Source organism: Streptopelia decaocto, assembly GCF_964273445.1.
Source record: "Streptopelia decaocto genome assembly, chromosome: 12".
NCBI classification, from domain to species: domain Eukaryota; kingdom Metazoa; phylum Chordata; class Aves; order Columbiformes; family Columbidae; genus Streptopelia; species Streptopelia decaocto.
In genome coordinates, this window is record NC_138667.1 from 18,377,134 (window position 1) to 18,398,929 (window position 21,796).

The window sequence follows — 21,796 nt, forward strand, 5'->3', positions numbered from 1 at the left end:
ATCAACATTAATGTGTTTCCCTGCCCATCCACAACAACTTTCTGGGCCAAGTGAATGGGACCATGGCTCTCCCAGGGCTCATGAAGGAGCAATGCTGAAGGATCTCAACCAGAGCTGTCCAGAGGTGTGAAATATAGGAGCAAAAACACTGCGGGAGAAGCAGTTCTAAAAGATACGGGCATTAAAGAAAGAGACTGTGATGAAAAGGAGTGCCAAACACATGGTGACACAGCAAAGGAGACAAGCATTTTGTGGGAAGCTTGCAGAAAACTGCTCTGCAATTATGTCTCCTTAGGACCAGACAGATCAGGCTAGTTTCTGCTTTCAGGTGTTTTTATGCTAGCAGTGCCCTGAAGAAATGTATTTTCCCCTTCTGAGTCCCAAGACGATGGAAATGGATGTAGTTCTGCCCTGACACAGGGCTCGGGTGAATACCTGATGGCGGGGGCGGCTGGTGCGGGGTCCATGGGCAGCGACCTGTTTGCACGTCTGCTCTGGTGATGTCCTTGGGCTGCCGGGGCTGCAGCACCATCGGGCGCTGGCTCCCAAGGAGGAGATCACTCAACGCATGCCCTTGTCTCTGGTGACGCCAGGTGATGTTCTCTCCTGTAAACATAAGGAGAGATGACATATGCTTTGCTTTCTGCTTGGCTGGCTCTAAAGCTCTCTGTGGTTAATCCACCGCCGAGGTGACACACTGCGCATTATGGGCCAGAATCAGAGGTGACGTGAATGGCAGCATAAGCGACATGTTGGCGAGTCGGGGTAAGCGAGTGGAAGGTGGTGTAAAACTCAGCGTTGCTGAGATGCCAGCGGGCAGGGAGAGGCAGGAGCGGGACATCCACCCACCTGGAGAGCAGGAGAAGCGGCAGCACATACAGAGCCTCTTGCTGGGCAAGCACCCACCAAGACCCAGCACCAACTCCCACTGAGGTGGGGAATAAGCTCAATGCCAATGTGCACTGCAGATCGCACCCTTGGGGAGGCAGGTCAGGGGAACTTCTTGATCCCCAGCATTTAAAATGGCAAGCTGAGACCCCACGGAGAGCTCTCAGGCTGTGTGCTCTGCAAGGGAGGAGTGAGGACGGCTGCCCTGGTGATGCCGTGGTGCTGCCCAGCCATACACCTGGCTCTGCCCCCGCTGCCACAGCAAGTGTCCGTTCAGCAAAGCTGCCCCACCAAGCGCTCCTGGTTATTGACCCTGGCTTCGGCGGCTCCTCCTTACACACAGTCTTTCAGACAAATCTGTTGTATTGGTTTAAAACCAGCCGCACTTTGCACTGTGGTTTGCTTGAACTTAAAAAAAACCCTCGCAGGCTACATAACCTTATGGAGGAGACTTCACACAGCCCCTCATTAACAGTCCCAGGCTATTCTGCATGAAACTGGTACTCTCTCTAATAACATTTGTGTACTAAGGTCTAGCCCTGCTGCTGCTGGGCATTACCTTTTACAGTATTTTCCTTTCTTTATGGCAGGTCACACTAGACACTACTGTAACCCATATTCTGGTCTTCCTATACGTAATTCCCCACCTACAAGCAGAAAAAATCCCGTTTTCTTTTAACACAAAGATGTTTTCTTCACTTAAGCTTCATGCACATTGTCACAGTAACCCCTCCAAGCCCTCCTCCACAGAGCAGTGGCACCACACAGCGAAAATCCAGATATTGCTTATTCTTCTTGGTGGGAGGCAGAGCTGTGCCCCCTCCACCCTGCATGCTCTGCACCATCCCGGACATTGTTTTGCTCTGCTTTCCTCAAACACATTTGCAGAGGAAACAGCAAAAGCACTTATTTCTGCCAAGCTTGAGGAAGGTTCTACCACCTCCAGAGAAGCAACATCCTCTTCTCACTGTTGTGTGGGGCGGCTGCTGCCTCTGCGCTCAGGCTGGACCAGCAGCCCTCAGACCACAGGTGCATCTTTGTTGGAGCTAGAGTAGGATGCAAGGATGCACAAAGGAGAACCTAGGAACAGCCTGGGTGACCCAGATGTTTTCAGGTATCTGTCTAGGCTTTCAAGGTAATATTTTCCTCATATAACCCATGAAAATGAGATCTTACTCCCGCCAGAAAGAAGAGGCTCAGGACAGAGAGCTTCTCCCAAAGTCCAGCAGCGGGTCACCAGGACAGGAGCAGGGTGGGGATGGCGGAGAGCCCAGCCATACACAGGCTTGTTAGCAGGGATGAAACACTTGGCATCACGGGGCTCTGCAGCTTCTGGAGAAGGAGAGCTTACCATCCCCAGGGCATTCGGGAAGCTGCGCAACACTGCCCTTGCATTTCCCAGGGAGATCTGCTCCACTTAAACCTGGGATAATGGAGGAAATTCCCAGGATGGATGGATGCAGCCATGAATCAAGGAGCCTCTATGGAGCAGAGGCTCCCAGCCCTCCCCGTGGGGCAGTACTGTCAGTTTGCTCTGACATTTGATGGCCCTGCTGGTTCCAGGACCTCCCCGCTCTCTCCCTCTGTCTCAGCTCATTCCCACTCAAACCACAACGTACAGAACCCTCGTCTGCCCCAGCAGAACTCCCAGGGACACGCTGAGGTCAGGTGAAGGATCCAAACTGGCTTAAAATGCACGCTGCCAGAAAAAGTGTTGGTTTCATAGAATCATTTTGGCTGGAAAAGAACCTCAAGATCATTGAGTCCAACAATAACCCAACTCCAGCACCAACCTATGTCCCTGAGAATCTCATCTCCGTGTTTGCTCAAACCCCCCAGGGATGGTGACTCCACCACTGCCCTGGGCAGCCTGTTCCAATGCCCCACAGCCCTTTCTGTGAAGAATTTTTTCCTGATATCCAATCTAAACCTTCCCTTTCTTAGAGCACGTGAAGTTTCTTGACCCCATTCTAAGCTGCAGGAGTGAGAACCAGATCCCCCAAGCTGATGTTATCACCATGCTCTTTAGAGAACAAACCCTCATCCTCCAATGCCTCCTGGGTACCAGCTGCACCCAAAGCTCGGCTGCCATATGGTGGTGACTCTGCAGAGTCCCAGCCCGCAGGAACCTCCAGCACCAAGACACGGCTGTGTCCTCACTGCTGGGACAGCTCAGTGTTTTCCTGGGGTGCAGAACACCAGAAGCCACCAGCTCAGGGACACGAGTGCATCCAGCTTCCCTTTCTCTCCCCTGGGACCATCCCATCACCTCTGCTCCCCGCCTGCACTCAGGATCCTCTGTGATGCAGCAGGAGATAAAAGCCATGCGAGACTCCGGCTGGGGCTCTGAGGCATGGCAAGGGGGAGGGGAGTTTTATTGCTAGATTAATAATTTAACAGGACAAAACTAAATTCATGGCATTGGGAATTTGATTCATACTGAGATGAAGTTGCCCACTTTTTGCCCAAAAAAAGTGGCTGCTCCCATTGCACAGCTGCCAGACATTTTTGTGCTCCCCACCTCATTCCTACAAGCCCCTTCATTTCCAATTTGCCCCCTCCTTTTGGATCCAGACTCTCCCTATTGGAGAGGGCCCTTCCCAGCCTCTGGCTTTGCGAGGAGCTGGATGCTGCTACTCCTGGGCTGTGACATCCTGGCCAAGGCGACTTGGCACCAAGAAGGGGACAATTCACAGCCAAGACAGCTTACCTGGATTGAATTAATCCCATCCAGCAGCAGGAACTTTCTCAGCTCCCTGACAGCCCGTGCACGTATGGCTGCACGGAGCTGAATGCGTGTATACCAATACAGGCCACACGCAGGAGATTGGCACAGCTCTCTGATCATAAATTGAGCAGAAAACAGCAAGAAAGGGAAAAAAATCCTGACTTTGATGTGCAGGCGTACTTGCTATCTCCCATCTCCGGTGCAGCAGACATCCCAGCATGGCCCTCGCCAGCCTGCTCAATGTACCACGCAGATGGGGATGTGTATTGCAAACGTGGGCAAAACTGAATGCTCTGGAAATGGATGCAAGGTACATATTGGGTGGAAAACTGGGGGGACTTGCTCTCATCAGGAATTCTTAGATTCATTGCCACAACTCCTAAGCACAAGTCTGGGTGCCACTGCCAAAGTGGGTTGAAAATCTGGCTCATGCAGCGGCAGAGAAAATAGCAAGGGGTCCCAACCCCTTACTATGGTAGAGCAAGGAAACTCATTTAGAAATTAGAAATGGGAAGACTAGTTGCTAGTTAATGGTTAACTCATCAGTTAGGGCACGGAGCCCACTGCCACAGGAGCTACCTGGGGCAGACCTGACTCAGAAGGGCAGGCCAGAGGGCTGCCAAGGGTGCGAATCCAGCTCCCAGCAGAGAGTGTCAGCTCATTTCTTTCCTGGATGAATGATGGTTTATCATAAGAGAAATTTAGTTTCTTAATCCCACTCCTCTTAGGAGGCAGTCTGGGAGCTCCCCGCTCCAGTGCTAGAAAGATGCTACCAATTTCCAGCTGGGATTTCACAGTCTCTTCACCCCCATTCGGTGCCATATCAATATTCTCCTTAAATGGCATTGGGGTTTATTTTCCTTATGTTATAAACAGCGGCTGAATTCCTGCTTAGCCACTCTGAAATATTGCTGTGAAAATCAAGGATATGAGCCTACTTATCAGGAGAGAAAAATACCAGAAGGACTAAAGCCTGGCTCAGGCGCTGCACAGCCACTGAATCACAGCACTTCTGCAGGGCGGGAGCCTGGGGTAGGACTGGACCTTGGGAGACCATGGGCTTTACCAGGAAAGTTCCACTTCCAGCCAGGTAAAGGAAAGGTCATACAAGCACTTTCCAAGAGCAATCTGCATGTTCTTCCAACCCTGGGCCAGCTGTGCAGTCTTAAGAAGAAGCTCTACAGAGATGCTGGGTCCTCTGTGCTGCTGCATCCTCCGCTGCACCCAAGCTGTACCCATGGGGTTTTGCTTTCGGCAACCTGTATAATCAGCTCCTTTGGCCTGAGGACAATTTTTATTGCCTCACGCAATACAAAGGTGAAATAGTTTGAGCAGTGAGTACAGTAAAACCCCTTTTCAGGGCGCAGACCCACCAGGATGCTCCTGACTGATCGTTCCTCTCAGTGGCAGCTCTTGTGCTTGTTTTAGCTGGAGGAGGTCGCAGTAGAAAACGTTATAGTAGGCTTGTGTGCTTGCATGTGCAGGGACATAATGCAACAGAGGTTTAAGAATACAGTATCACACAGCGCAAAAGCTGCATACATTATTCATCATCAAGGTAACACTAACAAGATGAGAACATTTCGCTGTTAAATGTTGGAAAATAGAAAAATAAAGAGGCCACTCCCTTGTAAAGAACTTCGTAACTGTGTCCTACAAACCCCTTTTACGCTCAGCTCCAGTTGCGTGTCGCTATCCAGACAAAGCCAAGGCAGGATTTGAGAGAGGCTCTTTGGCGGGGGTGACCCCCAGCATCCCCGGGGGGGGCAGAAGAACCGTGCTCTCCACACAGGGTGCGGGAGGAGGGAGCAGGGAAGCCTGGGCCTGTGGTTGGGGGAAAACGAAGTGGGACGCACAGATCCTCAGAACCCAGCCCTGCCCCAGGGGATTCCTCCAGCCCAACGTGACAGTGACATTCAGGCTCTTGCCCCGGCAGCAAGATCCCTCTTTCAGTCACCCAAAGGCAGATGATCCACAGCCCATATGCCTAACATGCCAACCGTTACCTCTGTGCCTCTGTTTCCCCGTTGCATGACTACAGCTAAAGACTGAAGTATCTTGTAAGTCTTTCCTAATTCAGCAAAATTGTAGCATGTCATTGATTCATCTGCTGGAATCAACCCAGAAGACGCTTCTGAGCCAGCTGCTGGGTCACTGCTTTGCTTCTTGTGCATCCAGGGTTTCCCGCTGGGGGGGTCCCTGCACCAGGGACCTCGGTGTGCACGGGGCCAGAGCAGCATGACAGGCACAACACTGCGGGGACATCCACCCCAGGACTGTCAAGGTCTATGGCAACACAACAGTCAACACGACACATGCCCTCAGGCAGACCTCAAATATCAAATTCCCCAGCGTAGTGGAGTTCCCAGCTTTCATAATTATACTTACCGAGTTCAGCGAAGGCCCTTGAAATCTTCTGAAATCTTTCTGATGGAAAGTGCATAATTTAAGTGCAAGGTACTTGTATTGTTGTTAGTGGTTAGTGGTTAGATCTGTGCCAGGTCTGCTCTCCTTTAACATCTTCATTTGATCTGAAAGAGGGAGGGTAAAGAGCATGTTAATTAAATTTGCAGAGGATATGAAATGGGAAGGTGCTGCAAATCCTGGTGAGGACAAAGAGCTAAAAGATAATGCACTGGGAAAAAGGGTCAGGCATAGGAAGGAAATAGCCAAATGAAATTCATTCTGAACAAATGCAAAGTAATCCAGCTGGGGAAATATAATTTAACACCATGGAGACTGGGAGGGAGACATTTGGAAAGCAGTAATACCGACGGCCTGAGGGACAGCAAATTACATTGGGATTTGCGATACATTATGGCGGGCTGCGGAACAGGAGGCTGTACACAGACAGCTCAGGCTTTTCTGATGAGGCGGAAAGGTGGGGTTTCTGTTTTCCTGCTTGGGGTGTCACTGCATGTTACAGTGTCTCTATGTATGGAGCAACTCAGGGCCAAAAGGTCCCATTGCTTCAGTAAAACCAGGGAAGTTTGAGAGGGGTTCAAGGCAACCCAGGGCCAGTTTGCGGCCACAGCGAAACATGGAATCCATGAGAGCACCCAGAGTCCCCAGTGTCCCCTTCCCCACCGCACGCCCGTGTCCACAGCCCCACACTTGCATCAGGCTATGGAGCTGGGGAACATCAGGGACAAGCACCAGCTCTGTGCTGGGGACGTCTCCCAACACCCTGCACAAGCAGGTGGGCTATGTGCTAGGCTGGCACACAAACCTCCCGAGCATGGCGCAGAAAGCGGCTCCTTAGCCATGTCACAGTGCCCTGGAAGCCACATTGCCACCACCTCTTACCCTGCAACCGCCCCATTAACACCTCTGGCATCACCTGCCAGGGCAGTCTGCCACAAACACCACCACGTTACCCGCCAGCTCCCCGTCCATCACCTCCTACCCTGTCACCATGGCACTGCCAGCCCCATCACCGCAGCACCAACGCAGAGCATCATCATCTCATCAGCTCTGGGCATATCACAGAATCACAGAGTGGTTGGGTTGAAGAGACCTCTGGAGATCCCCCAGTCCAACCCACCTGCTAAAGCAGGGTCACCAGAGCAGATCACACAGGATCGTGTACAGGCAGAGAAGGAGACTCCACACCCACTCTGGGCAGCCCGGGCCAGGCTCTGGCACCTCAAAGGAAAGAAGTTTCTCCTTGTATTCAAACAGAACCTCCTGTGCTTCAGTTTGTGCATGTTGCCCCTCATCCTGTCACTGGGCACCACTGAGAAGAGTCTGGTCCATCCTCTTGACACCCACCCTGGAGATATTTATCAGCATAAGTAAGATCCCTCTCAGCTTCTCTTCTCCAGGCTCAACAACCCCAGCTCTCTCAGTCTCTCCTCATAAGAAAGATGCTTCAGACCCCTCATAACCCTTGTAGCCCATCGCTGGACTCCCTCCAGTAATTCCTTGTCCTTCTTAAACTGGGGAGCCCAGCACTGGATGCAGTACTCCAGACGGGGCCTCAGCAAGGCACAGTAGAGGGGAGGAACAACCTCCCTGACCTGCTGACCACACTTAACTGCGGGCCAGCTGCTCCCGAGGCATCACCTGTGACAGGATGATGGCACCGCACTGTCCCCATGGCAGTGCGGACACCCCGAGGGCTGGACCCGTTCCTCTGGGACTCCATCCGCATGGGCCATGCTCCACATCCTTCTAAAGGGTGCGGATGTCACACACCAAAACCAGACACTCCTCCTGCTTCCCAGCCTCTCATGGGCCCTGCAGGACCCCGCTTGCTCCCATCACACCCAGGCAGCCGTGCAGAGCAGACAGCTCCATTTAAGACACGCAGCAAGTTTCCAAGAAATCATTCTGTCTTCAAAGTGAGGTTGGCATGAATATTTCAGTGCAGCTGCTCGGCCCTGGGTACCACACCGCGTCTCTGGGAACAGACATTACCGGGGCATCCACGCGCAGGGCCGCCAGCCCCGTGGCCGATGCCGGCATTGGGGGACCATTCCCTGTGCCCCATGTGACACGCAATCCAGGCTTTCCCTTCCCCGGCCCCACAGCGCATCCCCACCCACAGTGGGGTGACACCAGGGGCTTTGCTCCTGCCTGGCAGGACCCAGGAGCTCCTGCTCCCAGCCCCAGGGAGGTGCCAGCTCCTGCCTTCGCCCCCTGCACACGCGAGAGCCCGGGGCCGCGCACAGCCTGTCACTCTTATTCTGCAGACGAGTCCCCTTTGCCAAAGCCGCAGCTTGGCAGCTCGGCTGCAGCCCGTCCCCGCCGCGCCCGCAGCTCCCGCTCATCACCCTTGGCTTCACGCGCCCGGCTCCCGCTCCCCGTCCCCCAGCCCGCCGGGGCCTGGGGGCCGCGCTGCCCGCCAGCTCCTGCCCGCGCTACAGCAGGCAGCGCGGCAGCGGATCCACACGTCTGGGGGACGCGGGGAGCGCGGAGGGGGCAGGCGGCACGACTTGGGGGGGGAGAAACCAATGCACCGTTCATTAGCCTCACTCTGCCTGTCCTAATTGCCTGTTCAGGCTGAAACAATTGTGTTAGAGGCTGCTCTGCCTAATTATTATTGTTCTTCTAAAAATAATGGGGGAAGGGAAAGTGGGGGAAAGAGGGAAGCGGGGGGGGCCGGGGAGCAGGAGGGCAGGGAAAGGAGAAGGCAGGAGGAGCGGAGGAAAGGGGATGCAGCAGCTCGCAGACTCTTGCAGACTAAGTGACTTGTTTAATGACTGTGAGCTCCGAGGCTGGTAGAGAATAAACAGGTCTGGACTTGGTTACCCCCACCCCTCCGCCTGCCTCCCCCTCTCCCCCGCTCGCTCGCTCGCTCGCTCGGTGTTTATTTCCGAGTGATCAGAGGGAGAATAAAAGCCCATCTCGTGTAATAGAGGGAGAGGATTTAATCTGTGTGCCTGTGACTTCAGCAAACTGCAAACATCGATCCAAGCCAGTGGGAAAAGAAAAGAAATTTACAGACCAATAAAAGTATATTAAAAAACTTCCCCTGCCCTTTCGCCTGGGCGGGGGCGATGCCAGGGGGCTGCTAGGGGCTGCAGCCAGGGAGAGAAGCCCAAGAATACGGCATGGACTGGCCCAGGGGCTGATGGGGTCCCAGGGATGCTGGCTCCACAGCCTGGGGGACAGCAAGCGGCCCGGGGTGCCCCCCACACTCGCCCAGGGGTGCTGCAGGGCCGGGGGCTGAGAAGCAGAGGGTCTGGCAGCCAGTTTGACACTTAAGGAATTAGCTCTGCATCATTTGGAGTTTTCTGCTCTACTAATTTTCGTCCGGCTCCTCATTTGTGTCTTTTTCCCCCCACATTTTAAAGGGGCAGCATCCTGGGTTCCCGGTACCTCCTGGGACCCGAGCGGCAGAGTCCAGCCCTGCTGCTTTGCAGGCTCGCATCCTTTCTTGGCAAAAAATGGCAGATTTTGCCCTTTTCTCCAGCAACCTCTTCCCTTCCACGGGTCGTGCGTTACGCCGCCTTCCCTTGCTGGCATTTGCACAGCACCGGGACCCTCCTGCTGGGTGGCACCTCAGCTGCTGCAGCGTCCCCACACCCAAAATCTCCTGGGGAGACTTCGGTCGCCAGAGTCAGCAAACAAATCCGCCCAGCTCCGACTTTGCCCTTTGGTGTTTGCTTTTGACTCACATTTGAGGTCTCGTCTGTGTTGGCCTGTCGGTTGATGAAAACGGAATTTCAGTTGTCTGTTGACTGACGGTGCACTTTAGACTTTCACGAAGGGAGAAGGAGGGAATATTTGATCAAAGGTTTGCATTCGCCATGCACAGCTCGCTGTGCTGGCGAAATGGTGGGTTTAAATACGGTCCTGGCCTGAGAGACGGGGAAAGCACGGTGCATTTACGCCTATACTCAAGCTAATGCGTGGACAGCCTTTATCACTGCTTGGAGCAGTCTGTCTGCCTGAAGGGGGGGTCAGAGACCAGAGCACCCCAAACCCTGCTGCCCACCCCCAAAGGATGTCTCTGCTTGCAGGAGGTGGCTGGTGGCATCCGTCCCCTCTGGTACCAGCTACAGCTGCCACAAAGCACATCAGTCCTGGCTTCAACCCCCTGTGCTGGCTCCGGTCCTTATTATGATTTAATGCTCGGTGAAGTGAAGGGATCATGCCCGACTCCATTGAAGACAATGCCTCAGCCTGTTGTGGGGACAGTGTCACACTTGGGATGCTGCAGATGACAGAGCCCAGGGGTGGCAGGAGCCTGCTTGGCAGCGGGAAGCGGCTCCACACGAGGCAGATGGACCCAGGGGCTGTCTGACCTTTATATTTTTCCTTTCCACCACGAGAGCAAGCTGAGGACACATCGTTCGAACAGGGCCTATCATTTTCCTTCCCTTACCCAACAGACCCCAACACTGATCATCCCATCAACAGTTACCAGCCGAGCTAACAAAGGAAATCAATGACACTAAAAAAAAGAATAGAATGCAAGCCAAACCCCAGTCCTAGACACAGTTGTTATCCCGCATGAGGAGAAGTACCAGAAATTCCCCACAGTCAGCTCAGGGCGTTGCAGAGCAGTATTGATTCTGCATCGATAGCCTCCAGCCACTGCTGCCATGGGCAGGCAGATAAATAATCCTGGCTCAGCCCATCCTCCTGGATAGCCCAGGCTCCTCAAAACTGCAGCAGGGGACTCTGACCATTGCCAAAAACCCTAGCCCTGCTGTCCCCTTTAAAGCCAGACCTTAACGCTGTGCATGCCCAAACCTTAACACTGAAATGCTCTTTTCTGCTGAGCCCCGAGGGCAGCTGCCTGCTGCCCCTCTCCTGCCCACAGGCTTGCATGGATGCTGTGTGCTCCTGCTGGATGTGACCCCACTAACACGAGTCTTGGGCAACACCTTCCCCCTTATTTCATCCCTTCACCCCCGAAGGTACCTTCCCCCCAACACAACAGTGCCAGCCCCTCCTGCCCCACCGCTCTGACCCACTCGTCCTCACCAGCTCCCCAAACACCCCGCTGCTCTGGCCGGGTAACGGCTCCCCTGCACTCAAAGAGGGGAGATGGGCCGTTCTTCCTCCCACACACATCTCCACATCCCAGAAAGGCCCCTCTCTCCCATGCACACACAATACTGCCTTCCATCAGCATCCCCTCTGTCCTGCTCCATCCTTGCTTCCCGCCACTGCCCAACAGGTTGCTTTGCAGAAGCCCATGGCCCAGCCACTCTCAACACGGCCAGCAAACTTTTTCTGGTGATAAAGTTGCAAATCCTGTGATGCTCTCCATGTACAGACGTGTTCCCTCATGAAGCTAGGCTGTCTGCAGCTCCCAGCGCCATCCCTGTGGCACGTCACAGGGTGACCATCTGCCCCATAGGAGAGGGAAAGAAAATTCCCCCAAGCAGAGTGGATTACAGTGCTTCCTTTGAGTGGAGCAAATGCTCTTTTATTAGCCACTTAAGGCATGTTTCCAAGCCATTGTCTTGTGTGTCTGAATGCACCAGCCATAGCCACAGGGCAAGCAGGAGTCAGCTGGTTCCAGACTTCCCCATGGCCTCTGTGGGGCTGAAGACTGGGGCCCACAGCCCGCTCTGGATGGAGGGGCTGCCAGTCCTCCCCTTCCTGACACCTGCTCCTGCAATGCCCGGTGGAGCTGTACCAGGAATCATAGACTCACAGAATAGTGTGGGCTGGAACGGACTTTCCCAGCTCAGGTTGCTCAGAGCCCCGTCCAGCCTGGCCTGGGATGTCTCCAGGGATGGTTCATCCACCACCTCTCTGCCCAACCTGGGCCAGGCTCTCACCACCCTCAGGGACAACACTTTCTTCCTCATGTCCAGCCTGAATCTCCCTCCTTTAGTTTAAACCATAACCCCTTGTCTTATCACAACAGGCCCTGCTCAAAAGTCTGTCTCCATCTTTCTTATCAGCCCCTTTTTATTATGGAAAGGCCACACTAAGGTCTCCCTATAGCCTTCTCTTCTCCAGCCGAACACCCCAGCTCTCTCAGCCTGTCCCCAGCAGAACCGTTCCAGCCTCGGATCATTTCTGTGGCTCCTCTGCCCCCTCTCCAGCAGGTCCATGTGTGTCCTGTGCTGAGGACCCAGAGCTGGACCAGCACTGCAGGGGGGTCTGGCCACACTGGTTTTGATGGAGCCCAAATCTGGCACACCTTCCCTCTACCATGTTTGGAGATCCAGAGATGACCGGAGAGATGCCATACCGTGCCTCCTCGCCTGGCTATGGGAGCTGGTGGTGTCTGGGTGGAGGAGGGACAAATTCTCCCATCAGAAGTGGCTGAGGGCAATGCTCTTGGGCATGTTGTTCCTGATGTGCCTGGGGACACACCATGGCCTGCTCTGTACTCATGTTCTTCCCAAAACACAGCTTCTGGGATCAAGCTCTGTATCTGCCTGGGCACAGGCCCCTCCTGGTGGGAGGACACGAGCTGGGGGTGAACACCTTGGGCTCTGCTCTGACTCTGCCAACAAGAGAACTGAGAGTTTCACTCCAGAGCAGAGCCCAGCTGGACCTACGACATCTCCAGGGTGGGTGGTGGGGCCAGACTAGGCTGAAACAGGAGGAGCACCATGGATGGGTGCACCCCCAGGGTGGGAGCATCAGGGAGCATGGGAACAAGGGGGGCCGCATCCCCAGCTGGAACAATAGAAGTTTTCTTGTAAGGAGACTAAATAATAAGAGCTCTGGCCTTCAACAGAGATGACTAAAGAGGGATGTGATTAAAGTTTTGTAAAGCCATGACTAGCAAAGAGAAAGTGATTACGGAGTGATTATTCACAACTTCTCATTATGTGCGAACAAAATGAAATTATCCTGCAACTCATTTAAGGCAAACAAAAGGAAGTACCTTCTCCTATGGTGCATTATTGCACTGAGGAACTCATTGCCACCAGATGTGTTCAGAAACCCAGAGAGAGCAGGTCTGCCCACAGCTACCACAGAGGAGGGGTCACCCAAATTCTGCATGTTCTTCCCTTGTCACCCACTCCTGGTTGCCATCTGGCCAGAGAAACCTTTGCTCCGAGTCCATGGGGTTGTCCCCATGCCCGCTGATATTATCTCCGCACGTGCAGCTCACAATGCATGCAACAGAAGCTGAATGGAGTGGGACACAGCTAGGAGCAGCTCTCAAGATCGTGGAAGTGACAGAAATCAGGATGTTAAGTGACAAACGTCTGACTGTGCAGCTTGGCAGTTTGCGTGCAGGGGGTCAGCACGGGCGGAAGCAGCTGCTCGGCAGAGGACAGTGGGCTGACGATCACAGCAACCTTGGGGAACCAAGGCTGGAGAAGCTTCCAGAAGGTTATACAGGCAAAGGGCTGCTGAGAGGGAGAAGGATGGGTGGATGGAGAGCGCTCCTCTTGCAGGTGCTTCCTTCAGTGACAATTAACCAAGAGCTGGGGCTGGGTTGCTGGAGCAGGCAGGACAGCCAGGCAGCAAGGAGCACATTCAGGGCCACAGAAATGATCCGAGGCTGGAACGGCTCTGCTGGGGGACAGGCTGAGAGAGCTGGGGTGTTCGGATGGAGAAGAGAAGCTCTGGGGAGAACGTATTATGGCCTTTCTGGACTTAAGGCCCAAAAGAAAGGCGTGGACAGACTTTTGAGCAGGGCCCGTTGTGACAGGTCAAGGGGTGATGGTTTTAAACTAAAGGAGGGAGATTCAGGCTGGACATGAGGAAGGAATTGTTGGCCCTGAGGGTGGTGAGAGCCTGGCCCAGGTTGGGCAGAGAGGTGGTGGATGAACCATCCCTGGAGACATCCCAGGCCAGGCTGGACGGGGCTCTGAGCAACCTGAGCTGCTGAAGATGTCCCTGCCATGGCAGGGGGGGCACTGGGGGAGCTGGGAAGGGCCCTTCAACCCAAACTATTCTGTGATTCTATGATTTAAAGGAGGAGCAATAATGGGTGCTGAGCAACACAGACTTGGTAGTCAAAGTTAAGTAACATAGGAGATGAACACATGGTTAAAAGAAGGGGATTGAGAAGACAGCTAGTAAGGAACAAGGAGGTGTCTGAGCAGGTAACATCAGCTGAAGAGCTGGTAAAATAGGAGCTGCAGACATAAAGGGTCTCTTAACCCCATGTCCCAACCATACATGCTAAGGAATATATGCAGGCTGGTTTCCAGGATTACAAGCATCATTTCAGCTTTGCACTAAGCTGTGGAAACTGTTCTGCAGACCGAGGATGTATGTTTGTGCAGTGTGAAAAACGAGATCTGCGTTTCGCAGGAAAAAAGCAGAATCTTTGTGTCCTTCTCCCACCCACACCACTTGTGTTGTGGCAGCGTAATCGAGAGATGAACTGATCCAAAAGGATGTGAAAATGGGTCAGAATATTGCTTTCAGTGTGAATCCAAGGCATGTTGCAGTGCTCTGTGTCCTCCAGGGTAGCTGTGGCAAAGGGACACCTGCACTAAGTATTGGTGGCTTTGACAGCGACCTTCCCCACTCATTTTTTGAGGGTTTAGTTATGGGCTACAGACAAATGTAATGCTCTGGCTCCAGAAACAGCAAAGGTAGATCGCTGAATTTCTTCAGTTTAATTTAAAGGTTTAGCACATTCGAAATTATTTTGCCTCTCAAGTATTTTTGGTATTTTTGGCATTATGAGCTGCACAGGAAATCTAGTGCTGACCAGCTCAGGGGATTTTCCAAGGACTCAGTCCAGCTTATTTCACCTAGGATTTGAAGAGACGGTTGGCCTTTAACTGTGTGTTTGAAACCTCTGAATTGATCAATTGATTGACTGATTTGGGAAAGTCCTCCAACAAGCTGGGTACCATAACTGATGCTCGGCTTGCTGGGGTGCAAAGTGTCCACGGGAGCAGGCCAGCCCCAGATGTCCCAAAGGCCATTGGGGCTCAGGAACTGCACAAGTCTGTTGGCATTTCATCTTGGGGATCACACATGAGGGTGGCAGGTTCAACAGGCCACAGCAAATGATGAAAAACAAGCATCAAACCATCTCTAAGAAATGAGTTCATAGGAGAAGAAACACGTAATTCGTCCTCCAAGAGCTGACATTGTGGAGATTTAGTTCACTTCAGTAAGTGATGCTTTAGCAAAGTGACATTACAGATATTTAGATGCTTTCACGAAGTGATAGGCTTCCCAGCTCATTTAACCGCCCAGCTTCACGTCCTTAGCAGCGCCGGAAAAACTGCTCTGATAGGGTTACAAATTGAAATTTGGGTGTTGTGGGCTTGCTTTCATAAATGTAGCTGTGATCACGGGGAAGTTAGCTGATTCATTTGTAATGGGCAACTGGTGAGATGGTAGAGCAGGAGCGAGGTTGCCGAGGGAGCCACAGATGCTGACGGCAGTCTCATTATCTGCCATTACATAGGGTACCTCGCCATCACGCTGCAGCCCAGCAGGTGCTTCCCTAGATACGCCTGGCCTTGCACAGCTTCTGAGGTACCAGAGGGGCTTTCAAGAGCTAAATCTCCAACAATATTGAGATTATGGAGTACACAAATGAGAAGGACACTTGATACAATGATAGGTAATAGGGAAATGATATAGCAAAATAAATATGTAACATCTTCAGGTAAGTGGAGCGTATTCAGCTCAGCAGAAATCCAGGCAATTAACCCACCGTGGAGGTGGTGGCTGAGGTGGGTCCATCAGCAATTACACATGAGGAGCCATGCAGGACACACAGTTTCGAGGACAAACACCAGCGCTTCAGCTTGCAGCAGACCCAGCGGTGGAACACACACACCCCAGCACATCTCAGTCCAGCTCCCAACAGTGCAGAGATGGCTGAAACAATTAATAGACCTTGCGCCTGGCAGCACCCACTGGAGATGATGAACATCGCTCAACAGGAAGACTTCAGCAATCAATATCCAAACCAACCTCATTCATTTCTTATTTGAAAATAAGCTTACTAGGTGACAGAAATAATCCGAGTAACATAATAGTAACATAAGATTGCATTCATTTTAGAGGAGGTGTTAGTAGACTGGCACAGGAGCAGTGGGGTAGGGCACAGCAGATCTTTCTGGAGAAGCTTTGCCACAGCCTTATGGAGCACAAGGGGTGCTGCAGCCAGCTAGCACGATGGGGGAACATCGGGCAGCAGGAGGGAATCTATCAAACCCACCTCTGGCCACCACAGTGGCCAATAGCCCTGCTCAGGTAAGGCATACCCTTGTATAAATATATCACTAACACAGACCCAGCAGCTCTGGGGATGGATGAGTCCTCATCGCAGACAACTGCTCACTCCAGGATCCACATCTTCCCAGGGACGTTCTTTTGTCATTCAAAACTTGTCCAAGCCCTGCTGCTTCACTTGCAAAATATGACAATCGTAGTATAGATGCAAATCAATTTGGCAGGGTATAGAGGCGTCAGTGTCCGTGTGTGCTCAAAGGGAGTTGACGTTTGAGCGTGGCTCCTGCAGACACAGGACAGGGCCTGAGGAAGACATCTAACACGCTCTCAGTGAACAAGAGGAGGTGGCGGCACAAACCAAACTCTTCTAAAATGGCAGCGTGGCTGCAGGAACACCTGCTCTGGCAGAGCATCCTCAGCAGCGTGCAGCGGCTGACACAAGAGTTTGCTAAGACAGACAGTTATCAGACAAAGTAATACAGGTGAAATCCTCGCTTCCCTCCATGATGGAGAACGCCCTGTGGCACGCAGGTTACCAGCATTCCCAGCCACTCTGCCCTGGGCTCTCCCCACCCTGGCATTCCGACATGTCCTAAAAATCTCTTGGGAAGAGACACACGCATGCTACTTTAGAGTGCTTTTGGGATGAGAACTGGGGAGCTCTGCTCCTCTTCACGGCCTAAGAACAACCTCCCCAGGGAGCTGGGGGGCAACTGGTGCTCAGGAGCCCAGTCCCTGCCTGGGAAGCGCTGGCAGCACATACCAAGCTCAGAGATGCTCCACGGTCCAGTGCTTTTGGAGACATCCCTAACAATATCGCTGCAATTATCCTGTTGTTTAGGTGTCCCTGAGGAATGGAGAGACTCTCATTATCTGGCGGACTGAGAATTTGGATGTGCAGGGGATGTCAAAGAGGATTTTGAATGCAGAGTCCCATGGACAGATAGCTACTCATCCATACACCTATCCATCCACCTTCCCACCGCCCCTGACACAGGCAGCAGTAACAAACCAGTCCGAGCCAATGGAAAGGAGAGAAAAAATGTGCTAAGCTCTTGAGGGGTTAACCTGCTCTCAAGCATGGTTCAGTGAAATTGTCAAAAAATCCCTTCTGACAAATTGCCTGAGAAGAGAGAGAAAAATATAAAGAGCCGAGCGCATGGTAATGATTTCTGAAAAGTTCCCCAGCACCAAAACGGCAAAAAACCATTAGCAAAGCAAATTGTATTTTGTGCGCATAATTCACACCAGAACACAGAACCCAGGCAGCCTCACTTTCTATTATTAACGGGACAGCATGCCAAGTCATCTAGAAAGCTCTCCTGGCGCGGCCCGTGACGCAGGACGGGGATGGGCTCTGCTGTGGGGAGGGGGGCAGCCCCAGCCCCACACCCCAAAGCGTTGCCCTGCAATGCACGGGGTGGGAAACACCGTGGGATTTGCTGTGTGTGACCGGACGGGGTGTGCAAACCTCGGCTCCCATCAAAAGCACGTCAGCGTTTGCCTTCCCGGAGCCTCCATCCCCGCTGCAGTGACTGCTGCTGGGCTCCCCGACGCAGACCGGCTTCCATCGCTCCACACACAGGTTTGGGAGCGGCCCTTCAAAGCAGGGTGCTCGCAGGACACCAGCTTTACAGATCTCATTTCCCTTCTTTTTTTGATGCCCACGCTGCCGGAGAGCCTGCGGCTGGCTCTTTACATGTCCCAAGCCTTGTCGGTGCCTCCCCAGCCAGCCAAGCCTGACGGAGCCACACTCCACCCTGCTACTGAAGCTCCTCAAGGGCTCTCCGGGTGACTAAGTGCCCTGCTGAGCAGCTACCAGACAGATTGACTCCAGATGCTCACGGACAAACATCACCCGGCTGCTCAGAGGCCTGGCTCTGACACATTCCTGGCATGCCCAACACCCCAGGAAAAACAATATTCAGATGAGGCCGGTGTGTGCTGCTTGCAGAGAGTTGGCTTTTAGCATGCCAGTTAAAAATATTACCTGGGCTTGTGCAGGCTGCTCTGGGGACGCTCTGATCGACGCTGCTTGTTGCACATGTGGATGGATTTGCGTTTGTGTGCAGGGCATGGCCGAGCATCCACACAGCAGCACCGGCTGCTACATGGAAACCAAGCAGCTCACAGCAGCCAACGGGCAGCGCTGCGATGCAGGCGCTGACACTGCTCTGCCAGGTTTCCCAGGCTGTCCTACATGCAAATCCTGCTTCTGCAATGAAACAAGAAGAAACGACCGCAGCAGCACAGGTGCTGGGGCTCGTGTCGTGGCTGTTGGCTGACGGGAGGCACAGTCCCCAGGCTGTGGGTCAGGGCAGGTTCCCACTCCTCCCTGACCCGGCTTTCACTGGGTTCTTCTCCTCCTCTCCCAGGGCTCTTGCTGGCACCCTGGCATGGAGAGATGCTGTGCCAGCCCTGCAGCCGATGGGACACCAGCCTGAAGGGTGGGGAGGGACGAGAGCATCTGCTCTGGTACCCAGAGCAGGCAGCCCCTTTCCCCCATCAGCACTCAGCTGTCCAGATGTGCACAGATGTTGGGGGTGCTGGGAGATTCACGGTGGGTCCCCGAGGGGCACCCAAGAAAGGTCCCATGGAGAGATGAGGGTGCGGGAGCAGCATCTAGCACCCCCCAGGTCATGCACTGCAGGACCTCAGCCCCCCCCGCTCCCCGTGAGGCTGGGAACAGCTTCAGCGCAGAGGCGCCAAGCTGGATTTTGGTCAGGGAAAGGCTCTGTAATTCATTACCTGTGCCCCAGGACAGACAGGATTGTAATAAACACCTTCTTTGAGTCCTATAGATAGAAGTTACATGAAAATTACCTACTTTAAAAGAACATTAGCATTTCAAAGTCAAACATTAGTAGACGGCGGAGCACAATGACTGCACAAACTGGCAGGATTGTGCTTTGTCTCCTTATAGACTGTGATGCTTTTCATCTCACTGTTGCACGTTGTTCCCACCGGGATGGGCCAGGGTTGGGTACAGGACCTCCCAAACCACTCCCCAGGCTTCCACTGCTGGATCACAAAGAAAACATGACTTAACAGCAGTTCGATGTGCTCCTTATTATTTGGCTTCAAAAGAAGAGTGGAGCAAGCTCCTTCGGCAGGTTGGGCAGCAGCAGTGGTCAAGCCAAGGCTGTATTCCTGGGTCTCGGTGATTAAAAAAGCATTCCTCTGCCCTGGTGTAAATCCAAGCAGCGCTCACGTCCCAAGCAGTGCTGGCAGCCTCGGCACTGATCTCTGAAGCTCTTGTCAGCAGCAGAAGCGGAGCATAGGAGAAAGATGGCAGCGATCGGGAATATGAAATCGCCTTTTCAGGGAAGACGCTGAGCAAATGAGACCTGTCTGAAAGTGAGCTGGAAGATGACTTGGGAATGGGTTTTACCTGTTAGGTATTGAGGAAGAACTAGGGACATCAAATGGAATGATGGAGCAGTGGGACGAACGCATGAAAACCCTTTTCCACTGCCACGTGGCACTGGCGATCACAGGGCTCTGCAGCCCCGCACAGGTGAGCCCAGAAAGCAGTTACATAAATTAACAGCACACGGATCCATCAGGGAATTGAAAACAAAGGAACAGATGCAATCTCTGGCTTGGGAAGCCTTTAAACAGAAGCTCGCTTGTTACTGCTGGAGGGTATAATCAGGGAAGCCATAGCTGTTGGTTCACCCCTTGACAAACCCTTCCTCAGCACTTTTCGGTACCAGGCTGTGTCAAAGCCAAAGGCGGGATGCACCCTTGTGCATATTCGAGTGCAGGATTCTGGCATTCCCACGAGCAGGCTTGCTAATGAGAGATGGAGGTGCAGATAGGATGGTGCTCTAACCCCAGCTCGCGAGGTATCTTAGACAGCAGAAAACAATGCTAAAAATATCTTCGATCAACACGGCTAGAAGCTTAGAAAAACAAAACAAAACAAAAACCCAAACCAAACATACAATAAACTCTCCCCCCCACAAAACCCAACCAACCAACAACAACCACCACCACCAAAACAAAACAAAAAAGACTTAAAGGGAATGTAGACACCTCTTGGCTCTGGTGCTGTCAATGGGGAAGAAGATGACCAGCAAGCACTGGTGGTGATAAGACCCAGTACTGCAAAATCAGACCAGATTAAGGAAGCCAATGTGTCTAGAGACTATCAATAGACATATGTTTGCCTTCTTTAGTGTTAAATAGTTTGTGCTAATAATACCACCTTGCCTCATGCAGACTAAAGCAATCTTACAGTAGTAATTAAAGAGAAAATGGTCCCAACAGCACAACGGCATTTGTAATGCACCCAACCTCATTTTGTGTAGAGACGCCATTTGCAGGTGCCCGAACTGAGGCAAGTGAGGGTTATCTCCTGATGGGCTAATTACTTGTTGTTTCCCAAGATAATATACCAAGCGTTTGAATATGGCTATTTTTTCCTGCTCATCTACAGCAGCTATGAAGATTTTGTTGCTGTCATATATGACTTCTTATGTCTTATCTGTATTCTTTTATCTTTGCCACTCATTTAAATGTGTTTAAGGTTCTGAGCAGAGTCTTGTCTCTGCTTCAGAGAACCCAGTTCCTCTGCACAGCTCCTGTTCAGCCTGGAGAACAGGAGCTGAGGGGAGACCTTCTGATCTCTGAACTGCCTGAAAGGAGCTTGGAGCCAGGGGGGTCGGGCTCTGCTCCCCAGGAACAAGCGCCAGGAGCAGAGGAAACGGCCTCAAGTTGCGCCAGGGGAGGTTGAGGTTGGATGTGGGAACAATTTCTTCCCCAAAGGGCTGTGGGGCATTGGAACAGGCTGCCCAGGGCAGTGCTGGAGTCACCATCCCTGGAGGGGTTTAAAAGGCATTTAGACAAGGTTCTTAGGGACATGGGTTAGTGCCAGGATTGAGTTATGGTTGGACTCAATGACCTCTTCCAACCAAAATGATTCTATGATTCCACGATTCTATGTGAGCATTCTTGGCTCTGGACTGGTGAGTCTCAGGAGCCTCTCCAAGGTGTCGTGTTCTGGTGTGCAGCCGGCATGTGCTCTGAGACGTTCAACAATTTACCTTCTTTATAAAACAGGTGATAGTCTCAATCCTTCCCTCTGGAACTCTTAGCCATTCTCTCTCCAGGCTCTGACAAGCTAAGGTTTAAACCAGTGCAGGCATTTAGCACTCCCAAGCTCAAAAATGGGTCCAGCTCCACTCCGGTTTCACGACATCCATCTTCTGTCCAAATCCACATCCCTGCGCATCAAAGCCTCTAGTTGCAAATGACTCCTTAAGACTTCACAATTTGTTCCGTCTCTCTTCTGCAAACCGGGATGGGTGCTGCCCAGGGGGCTGCAGGGGGGGTACAAGCTGGCAGTGCTGTGGGGCTGAGCCCCTGTCCCACCAGGACACACACAGCCCATGCACGGTGACAAGCTGCTGCTCCCCCGAGGACAGAGCCAGGACGCATCTCGCTCAGCCCAGCAGCGATCCGGGGGGGCTCCCCCGGCACGGGAGGCTGACTCCCCACGTCAGGTCGGATTTCTCCGTGGGGAGCCAGCAGGCAGTTGTTATCGCAGGGGATCATTACCCAGACTGTAACACTAACACAGAAACCCTGCCT